Raw genomic sequence first — 11,096 nt, forward strand, 5'->3', positions numbered from 1 at the left:
AAACTTGAGAAATTAAAAAAAAAAAGATAGTCCATATGATGGTAAAAAGAAATGTTTTCACCATGCAAGCAGGATTCATTGCACTTCCCAATGCAAGCATGCTCACCAGCATGGTTTTTTCCACTGTCTCATTGTTAAGCTAACATTCTAAAACTCCAGCTTAGCATGTCAAGTATAGCGTGATTAAAATACCCTTGCTGTGGGCTGCTTTTGGAAATACCCACTTCACCCTAGCTTCTAAGAATGGTCACTGGAGAGAGATAACCCAAGTAAGGGCCCAGCATTGATGCTAGCCCACCGTTTTCTCCATTTTTCTCTAAGTATGTCTGCTTTAAAAGCAATACTTTTCTCACTTAAGAGGAGCGAGAAAGGAAGGTAGATTTCCCAATGATTGTTCTAACTGGCAACTGGCCTTAGTATTTCCACAGCCTTCAGGTTTCAGGTTTGGAACTTAAAACAGCCGCTGACAAAAGAACTGTATTGACCCAAGTCTGACCTTTGACCTCTCCCCCAAACTGATGGAGAGAAGATGGCAGTGGAGGCAGGTAGCCCACCCGGAGCCCAGGGTCACACATCTTTCCTCAGTCAATGTCAAGCGTGCACACCTTGGCTTTCCCTGGATTGCCTAGGCTGTTTAAGAAGAGCTGTGGTAATATAGGAGCAGTTGAAAGGACTTTAGATTCAATTTAGAAATGGAAAAAAGAGGGGACTCTGTCACACACATACCCCATAACACACAACAACACTCTAGACAAAACATCAATGTCCTAGAAGACGAAAAGCTTGCAGCTATGTTGATTCTGATATAAGGAGAGAGACCCTGTGTATGTGGCCAAACATGGGTGAAGACCTAACACCTTTGCGGAGATTAACATTTTATTTTCCCCACTGACAGAGCAACATTTCTATAAAATCAACCTCTGTCCACTAGACTCATGCTCAGCTCTTAGTAAAACAGAACACAGGTTAACAGTGCAGCACCCTCCGTCCAGTCAACAAGCCTGCCTGTATTCCTCTTGGTGTACAGAAAAAGTCTGTGTTGAGCCTTGAGGAGACACAAGTCCAGTTGTTTACTAATCCTGAGCAGGTTACCTGGCTCCCAAGTGAGCTCCGTGAACATGGATTTAAGCTCCATTCTACACTGAGATAAGAGGCACTGGAAAAAGAAAATAACAGGCTGAAGGAAGGAAACTGAGGCACGTTCTTGTGGTTTCCATGTTGTCTCCATCCCTAGCCTATGCTTGTCCTTGGCTCAGAGAGGGATGCTTTGGTGCAGTATTAGGAGCAAATACTGTGATGAGCTGGATGAATGCATCATCCACATTTGTGGGCCAGGTATACTGATATTCTTAGGTTCACTGTCTTATGTCCTTAGCGCCACTGAGATACTTTTACTAAAATACACATTTTATTTCTTCCCAGCACCATGAGCCCCAAAAGTTCAGGATGCCAAGATTCCTCATGAGAGCAGCATTCGCTCTGAAGAGATGCACATGGGTCAGAGCATAGGAGCCTGTCCAACTCTCTCTAAAAAAGAAATTTAAAGCAGTAAGTAGTGTATGTATGTGTGTGTGTGTGGTATATTTGTGTGTTGTGTGTAAGTGTGTATTTGTATTTGTGTGTTGTGTGTATTTGTATATATGTGTGTATATGTGGTGTGTATATTTGTATGTGTGTGGTATATGTGCATATATGTGTAGTGTATGTATGTGTGTGTGGTATATATGTGTATATGTGTGTTTGCATGTATATAAGTATATATGTGTGTGTATGTGTATAGTGTAAGTATATATGTGTATGAATGCGTCTATGTATGTGGGGTGTGTGTGTGTATGCATGTGTATGTGTTATGTAAATGAATGTGTTGCTAACCTTCAAGGGCTATTCAAATTATTTTTTGCACATTATCTGGTTTTGATTCTCTCTCTCCATGCCATGTGTTTCATTTTGATGCAGAGCCGATGACAGGCTAGGCATTCCAACAGGAGTTTAGTTCATTTAACCAATTTCTATGAGCCATGGGACTCAGCCCATCCCAGCCAAGGGATTTTCCTTCTCCCATAGCAGAGAAAGCAAAACAGTCTGGGAGGTTTTGCAAATGGACAAGTTTAGAAATAGTTCTAAGATTCTGCCTTGCCAAATGTTTCATTAAAAAACAAAACAAAACTGTTTCCTTTCTACTTCATGCCAAAAAATGTCACCCCCTAAATATATTTTTCCCATATCTGGCCGCATGTCCAGGATTTTTTTTTTCCTTTTCCAAGAATAAATAATTTTTTCTGGGTTATAAAAATGTCACTTGCTCTATCAGATTAAATACGTCTTTATATAGAAAAGGCATTTGAAACATCCCATCAGTGGGCCTAAGGAGGAATTCTTGCTTAGGACGATTTTGTGAATTCAGATGAAATGACAAGTTTTGAATTCCATGCGAGGCTCTCAATGGGGATTTCTGGCTTCTTACCTAATGCTTCTTCCTACTTTGCCTCGCTGTGTCCTTTTACTAGAAAGCATGAAACGAGAATTAATTTCTGTCTTTGAGCATAGTAATACCTGGGCTAGGGTCCTGATGCAAGGTTCTTCTCTGAGCTCCATTTTCTAAGTGCATAGTTGGGAGGGTTCAGCTGCCAGAGTTTCAAGAACCCTAGCTTTTAATAAGTGTGAACTTGCAAATTAGCCGTCAAGTTTAATAGAAAGTGCATAAAGCCGCCTAGAGCTGACCTGATCCATTCCTCCCCTGGTGCCCTATCGATTCTGTTTTGAGGTGAAGCAGGGAGCACTAGAAAACAGGGCAGCATAAGTATTATGCTTAAGTATTTTCTCTTTTACCATCTCAGTTTGCTAATTGCATTTGCAAAGTCAAACCGCTGAGTAAGGAGTCAGGAGTCTTGAATGTTGGAAACAGGGCAAAGTGGAAAGATGCTTGAAAGAGCAGCAATATTTATACCTTGAAGTGTGCTAAATATTCATAGGGAAATAAACCTAACGCATTCTATCTCCTAAAGTTTAACACTCCTTTTGGATGATGAACTACCCTCACACCAAGCCCACTGCAGACAAAAAGACTTCTAAGTTGGAATGGGCTATTACCAGTTAGCAGGTTAATTTTTAGTTACTGTTGCTCTGTTGGTGTGTGACGGGGTGTGTGTTTAAGGGTGGGAGGAAAGTTTCTAGTTCATTACACATGATTCCTTTAAAATATTCTCTCTTGAAAGTTCTTATTGCCCTCCCCTTTTAAGCCTAAAACTGCTGGTCTATTGTATTTAGAGAGCCCATAAAGATGAGAAATACAAACATCTCTGAAACTGCATGGCAATCTGTTTTTGAAAGGCCACACAGCTGTTTCCGGCAAACCAAGCATCTCTCAAAAATTGGTGATCTATTGGGAAACAAGAGGACGTGACAAGTTTTTCTGCTGTCTCCACTCTCCTGCCGTCCTGCCAGAAGTCCTACCAATAACCTTAACGTCTGCCTCTCTTCTTACTCTGACGCAGCCCTTTCCCCCGCCATGCATAGGAAATAATTAAGCATTTACATTATGGAAATTATGAAGCAGCTCAAGACACTTACACTTACATCCTGACGAGCCAGGTCTCCCATGACAAAAATGATAAAAATCCAACTCACTAAGTGTGCCTCCAAGGAACAGCAAATCAGCACGGTGATGTACCGAGTCCGAAATAACAGCCTTCATCTGTTCCAACTGGTTTAGTGCCGGCGCTATAAAAAATAAATGATGGAAACCCGGAGCTGCAGACGAAACACAAGTCCTCTGTGTGTGTCTTATGTGGCGAGGAAGCAGAAAGAAGAAGTGTGGTCCTGTCAATTCATCAGAGGGGGCTTGTCCCGTGCTGACAGGTGGCTATACATATGCTGTCAGGACATTCATTACTGTGGGCACAGGGCAATGCTTGGTTCAGTTTTCATAAATGGCAGGAAGTTAAACATATGCATGCCTGCTAGAATTCCTCCAGTGTAGAAACATGACCCTATGGGATGTCACTGCAGAGTGGGCAAGCTGGGTTCTTTATGGTGTTTGTGGGTTTTCTTTATTGCCTTTGCCAAAGGGTAATTTTCAGCACCAGGATGTCCTGTGGCATAAAGAAAGCTAGAGAGTGGCGCAGTAAAGACTGGAAGGTCACTCAGTCTGTGCTATGGCAAGCAGTGATGCTAAGAAGCCCGAGTGTATAACACTTGGACAAGAACCAATTGCAAATACTGGTGTTTTGGCTTATGCTACGAGCCCATGATGCACAGAGAATGTGTGAGAGCTACAAAGCTGACACTGTGGTGTTCCTTGCATAGATAAAACAATGTTCGTGATCCTATGTATGGGAAATACAAGACAAAGTCATCAAGAAAACACCATGTTAGGGGCCGAGGATGTGGGTTTAGTTGGTACAGTGCTTGGCATGCAGAATGAAGAAGACCTGAAGTCCAATTCTCAGTATCCATGTATGAAGCCAGGCATGGCTGTGAAGCATCTATAATCCCTGCACGAGAGACAGACAAAGGAGGATCCCTAGGGCTTTCCAGCCAGCAAATCGAATGTAATTGGTGAGCTCCAGGCTCAAGGAGGGATCTTGCCTCAAAAAGCAAAGTGGAGACTCAATTGAGGAAGACATCTGATGTTGACTTGCAGTCTCTATATGCACATGCATGATGCAGTCCTACACACACACACACACACACACACACACACACTTGAAATCTCTAGCATTCTGTAGGAAAACCTTAAGGCTCTTTTGCTCCTTTGTGCCTCTCATACTTTAAACAGAAACCAAGCCTGAGACTGGCCTTTCCTCTCACCTTTCATTCTGTTCTTTAGCTTGTGGTCTTCTTTGGACACAGCATCAAATAAACTGAGAATATGGTTCTGTTTTCAGTATCTGTTTTAATTACTAGCCACAAATCACACCCTGGCCAGTTGACAGGAGCAAACCCAGCTTGGCCTTCCTAGTAATTACTAAGATGTGCATCTCCTTCATGGTACTCTGTGCTCCACTTGATCCTGGTCTGTATCTACTTGTCTCTCATCTTGCTTTTCAGACCCCTTGTGCCTGGGCAGCCTTTTCTCCTTCCTGAGTCACAGGCTTGTCCCGATTTTCTTAGCTTGCCTTCCTTGGTTTCTCAGCTTCTTTACTTCATTTCCAGTTTAACTTGTTCCACTGGCTTGTTTTTCTGTTAATATTTGGTGAAGACAATGATGCCTAGTCCTCTGAGACCTTGTCCTGGGTCAAATAGTTTTTGTATAGAATTTAAACAACACCAAGGATCTTCCTTTTCAAGCCAGTTGACTAGCATTTTTATGGCTACTCAATTTCTAAGATAGGCAGGAAATAAAAACCAACCGACCAACCAAGCAACCAACTGATAACAACAACAACAACAACACAAAACATAAACAACACACCAATAGCATGACTGTGTGTCTGACCTGGTTTGGAACTCTGCTATTCATTGGCCACTTGGCACAACGATAGTATAGATCTTGTCATTGCTTTCCCATTCAATCATTGACCATGCATCCCTTTAGTATTCATTGAATCCTTAAATAATTTCCAAGCAAAAAGGACGAGAAAACTAAGGTCTGTGTACACATGCAGTTTACTTTAGGGAATCATATAATGTCATTCATCAAACCTGCATACCATAGTGCCTCAAATGTGGAAAATTCTCAAGAGCTTTTTAGTTAGCATCACAGCTATAAAAATAAACGCTAAGCCCACGATTTAACTGGATTAGGCTAAAATAATAAATAGAGACTGGGGTTGAAGCAATGACATTGTTTAGCCTGCAAACACGAAGACTTCTGTTCAAATGCCCAGCATCCACATAAAAAGCATGTGGGGAAGAATGTGCCTGTAATCCCAGAGACATGAGACAGAGACGGGAGGGTTCCCAGGCAGGGCTTGGTGGCCAGCCACTCTAGCCAGTGTGTCGGGTCCAGGTTCAGTGAGACACCCTGTCTCAACAGAGTGATGGAGAGGTCTTATATGTGCTGGCCCCCACTTCTGTACTCCCAAGTGTGCATGCATGGGCGTGAACACCATTCCCACACTCCCACAAAACATAAAACCTGCTATAGTAAAACAGAGAGTAAATAAATGGAGTCCGGGGAAGAGGAATTATTTTTCGTGCAGGACTGATACTAAGTAGACTCTGAGTATCTCCTAAGCCTTAACCCATACTAGTCTATGTGTTGTTGCATGTGCAAGGATATAGAGAGTAAACCTGTCTAGCGACTCTGCACACCTGTACAGTCTCAGCATCATTGGCTGGTGTCTCTTTAACAGATGAGCGTTGAGCCCTTTGGCTCTGGCTCTAAGAGCTCAGTTTCCCGAAGAGATGTCTTGTTTACACTCATCTACCAAAGTAACCTAGATCTGAACTTCAGATCAGAAAGATGGCAGGATGGAGGTTCTCCATGCTCCTCTTTATTGGGTACACTGTCATCGTTGGGTTATGTTGTCTTTTCTCAATGTTTCATGACATCCTAGTTATGTAGGCTAGTCTTGCAACTTGCAGCTTAGAGGAAATTTGTCATTGGTAATGAATTTGACCTCACTGCACACTAGAGACTGTAGGATCTTTTGCAGCCACCTCTCTACCCATTGCATACCGGTTTCCTTAGTAATAGCTCAACTGGGGATCAAGCTTTGGTTTGACTTGGGTTTTTCAAGGATTTCCCAACTAACTTCCCAATAGCTACCAAGTATGACCAAACCAGATAATCCCTTAGCATGTTACAACACAGCGGGGTATTGCATTTGTCTATCCCACAATGAACATCCCCTTTTGGTGTTGAGTATGAAACCATACATATAAAAATTGTATGTAATGATTTATTTCCTCCATTATGTAAATCACAGTATCTTATAACTCTGTTTGTAGCTTCCAAAACAAATGAATCTATATCTTATTCTCTATGGCTGACCCTTGAAGATTTTATGCTGGACAGGGTTCAGGTGTCCGTGCACAGTTGGAGAACGCAAGCTTTGCAATGTAGATTTCCCCCTTTTCCCCTTATTTTTTGTTATGCTATTTCTTTTACTTTTTAAAACTTCATCAGAACAAATGCTGTTATAATTATATAATTATACTGTTATACTGTGACCACATGAGGGATATAAGATATTGCATTCATATGGAACTTGAAATTGCTGTAAGTCCAATGTAGCCCTTCCCAGATTCCTTAAAGTGATTGGTAGTTTTTAAATCTAGCTTTGTTTTTTTTTTTTTTGTTTTTTTTTTTTGGTTTTACGAGACAGGGTTTCTCTGTATAGCCCTGGCTGTCCTGGAGCTCACTTTGTAGACCAGGCTGGCCTCGAACTCAGAAATCCGCCTGCCTCTGCCTCCCGAGTGCTGGGATTAAAGGCGTGCGCCACCACGCCGGGCTTGCTTTGTTTTATTAAATCAGTAAAGTATCAGTCCACAGGTTATGACTGGGATTGAAATAAACCATTTGCTATTGCCTATTCTGTGTTACTAAACAAAACCTGTGGTTGGGATTGAGATAGGAGAGACTTGATAAATTGTCATTGCTAAAGTCATCATTCTCTTTAGCTCAAACCAATCAAGGAAGTCGTGTCACCTTGAAACCTCTGCAAACAAGTGATCGTGGCAGTAAGCCTACTATACTGAAATGATTTTTAACTCTTAGAATCCCAGGATGAACACATGTTACAAATTCAGTAACATTCTACCCACTGGCAGCATGGACCTGTTATAGGAAAAACCACAACAACAACACAGCAAGCTTGATGCCATGGTCAATGGCTATTATATGCTAAAGGCTGCTAAAATCAATTCCAAACATTAAGACTTCTCTACACTGTGAAGTAAGGTTTTCTTCTTAACCATTGGCAGCATGCTTTGGTTATTTGTATTTGGGAATTAGAACTCGGAGAGGAGAGACAGCTTAGATGTTGGGAGAGCCACCAGAGGACTTTTGATAGTCATCCATCAATAAGGAAAGGGAATAGACATGGATAGATATGTGTTGCTCAGATGAATCAGAGAGTATCAGGTTCTAGTTATATTAATGGGTGGGCATACAGGGTGTATTTCCTCACTACCATTTACGAGTAGTTGAAGTGGGAACCAAACATGAAGGATGAAGGAGCCAGCCATTCCATAGATGGCTAAGTAGGTGTTGTCAGTACCATCCTAAACATGGACAGATTAGAATCCAAGTCTGACCACGAACATCCCTAAAGCAAAGAGGGTTCATACGTGGCCCTACATTTTGGTTATCAAACAGTTTTAGGCAGTTCAGCTCCATAGTAGAGTTAACTATCTTCTAAACTAACTCATGAAGTCAATTGCGAATTAAATTAAATTCATGCAGGAAGAGTGAGAACCTTGGTAAGCACTTTCCACACGGCACCTTTGTCCTAAGTAGAACCATTCTGACTTGATCATGACAAGAGATTCCAAATCTGCTTAGTGAGTCGCCATATAATAGTTAATGGCCATGTCTTGTTGAACATTTCCCTCAATACATATAGTTAGAATTATTACTAGAATATAGTTAGATATTATTATCAGAGATTAAAAACTAAACCATAGTAACAAATAACATTCTTTTTTGATTTTAGGCTAATATAAAGATTTCAGCTCAGGATCCACGAAGAACACCTGGATGGAAGCCTGCCCTCCTGGTCTCCATGGTTACTGTCTTCTGGTCATTACTGCCACAGTTCAGCCTTCCTACAAAGCTGGGGGGAGATCTGACTCTCAGAAATACATCTTCCTGCTCTTCTTTTGATCTTTCCACAGATCAGCAAAACCTTAACTACATCTATCTCCACTGTAAATATGGCAAAGGAAGCCCGAGGGAAATCAGGGAAGAAATAACAAGCTGACAGACACATTCTCTGTGGAACAAGCGGCTTTTCATAGGGGCTGAATTTCTGTGAAATTTATGGCAGGCCATGTTTTCTCTACACTTAAGCAGCTTGAAGAGTTATAGAGAGATAAATGCCTAGTGAGATAATTCAAATACATTAGCTTATGTCTGAGAGGGCTCCAGCACTTTTATGAAACATGTTCTCAGTGTTTTACACAGTGTGATAGATTTCTCTGGCCCTTCATAGTCTCTTTGATCTGATTAGTACATCACTGGGAATGGAGCCTGAAGCTAGTGGCTGGGACAAGCTCTGAAAGCACAGATGACTGTCCTGGGACTGATGTATGGTCAGGAATATGAAGGCTGAGATCCCAGGATGAGGTGGTTTAGGCTTTCTGAGACTACATCACTTCCCCTCCTCAGTCAACAACTTGTATTAGTGGTAACCTCATTGAGGACTAAATTATCTCCTCTCAAAATTCCTGTGATGAGGGCTGGGGAGATAGCTCAAAAGGTGAAGTGCTTTCCCTATACAAATATGGGCCTTAGTTTAATCTCCCACAACCTATAAAAACAAAAACAAAAACAAAAAACCCAACCAACCAACCAACAAACAAAACCAAAACAAAACTAGGTGAGGTTGATATACCTATAATCCTAGTACTGGCAAGAGACTGAGACAGGTGGATCCCTAAGGCATGTTATCCAGCCAGTCTACCCAAATCAGTGAACTCCAAGTTCTTTACATGTTCACACAGAAATGCATGACTATCTATCTATCTATCTATCTATCTATCTATCTATCTATCTATCTATGTATATATATACATATATATATATATATGTATATATATATATGCATGTGTGAGCATGCACACACACACACACTTTCTATGTTGAAGCCTTGACTCCTAAATATCTCAAAATGTTACCATATTTGGAGTTTGGCCTCTTAAAAGATAGTTCGGTTTAAATGAGGTATCAAGGTGGGTCTTCATCTAATTTACCTAGAATCCTTATGAGGAAAGGAAAGGAAATATGGACATGCAGAATAGACACCACAGATGCAAGGGCATAGATAGACTGACCTCATACAGTGGGTGAGAAAGCATCTGTCTAGGGAACATACACAAGGAGAGATGCTGCAGGGAAAAGATAGGTCTGCAGAGCCTTGATTTTCAACAACCTCTTTAACTTCCTATTGGCTTCCAGAAGGTTGAGAAATAAACTCCTATTGTTTAAGCAAAATAAAATCTTCTATTACTTAAGTTCTAAGTATAAGAGGCAACTATATTGTAGGATTAGAAAGTTGAATTTAGATACCAATGTTTGAATGGAAGTTCAATGGAAGAGGCTGTGATTTGATTGGAATGGACTGGAAGACCCTAGTCCATGGATGATAGTGTCAAGTTAATTGGATTCTTCCCAATGCTCGACCCTGTAATACAGTTCCTCATGTTTGTTGCTACTTTATAACTGTAATTTTCTGGTTCTGTGAATTGTAATATAAATATCTGTGTTTTTTGGATGGTCTGAGGTGACCCCTGTGAAAGAAAGGATCATTCCACCCCCCTGCCCCCCACCAAGGGGTCTCCACTCACAGTTTGAGAAACACTGCCCTAGAATAAAGGACAGTTCTGTCATCTCTCAGAGGAAGCTGGTGGCACTATGATCATTAGTGTTTGGCTAGAGTCGACCACACCCACAATAGAGGACAGAGACCCAGAGGTCAGATCAATGGTGTCGCTTTGACCTTTGGTACCACTTGCTCGGTCTGGAAGATCCTGGCTCTGTCTAAGCTGTGATAAGAGCTAGCAACAAAGCTTGTGCTTCCTTGAGGCACACTTTGTAAGTTTTGAGTGGCTTGCTTTGAGGTAGGAAGGACTGTTCTCACTTGAACTCAGAAATCAGCATGTAATCATAGATTGCTGAGACACATGACCTTGGCCTCATTAGCTGCTGCCAAGTTTTAATGAAGGGGAAATGCCACGCAGGGATTCAGTGTGCACAGAGTGGAGTTTCTGGGAAAAACTAGCTGTATTCCTGGTCCCACCTATATTCTCCAGGAAAACACTTTAATCATGCTGACTTTGGCTTATGCAGTATATTATTGAAAATATTTTTCAGAGTTTATTTTCTATTAGTCTTATATTTCCATATTTACATCTATTATTGAATATGTAATATGGTCTTCTGGGTAGTAGGATTCTAAAATCCTATGGATCACTCAAATATCCCTGTATAT

At 41.2% G+C, this 11,096-nt stretch overlaps 1 protein-coding gene across 1 annotated transcript in view; it reads right to left on the reverse strand.

Annotated features, from left to right (window-relative positions):
* The window catches only part of Sorbs2 (sorbin and SH3 domain containing 2), a 136,463-nt gene extending 132,878 nt beyond the window's left edge, over positions 1-3,585 (reverse strand). Inside the window, exon 1 of the mRNA XM_085843994.1 lies at positions 3,571-3,585. The gene's annotated coding sequence lies outside the window, so the exon portion shown is untranslated. The remainder of the gene's footprint in view (positions 1-3,570) is intronic.
* Positions 3,586-11,096: the final 7,511 nt, after the last annotated feature.

The sequence above is a fragment of the Mus caroli genome, unplaced genomic scaffold (genome assembly GCF_978045245.1).
Source record: "Mus caroli unplaced genomic scaffold, Mus_caroli_1 scaffold_10, whole genome shotgun sequence".
In the NCBI taxonomy this organism is placed as follows: domain Eukaryota; kingdom Metazoa; phylum Chordata; class Mammalia; order Rodentia; family Muridae; genus Mus; species Mus caroli.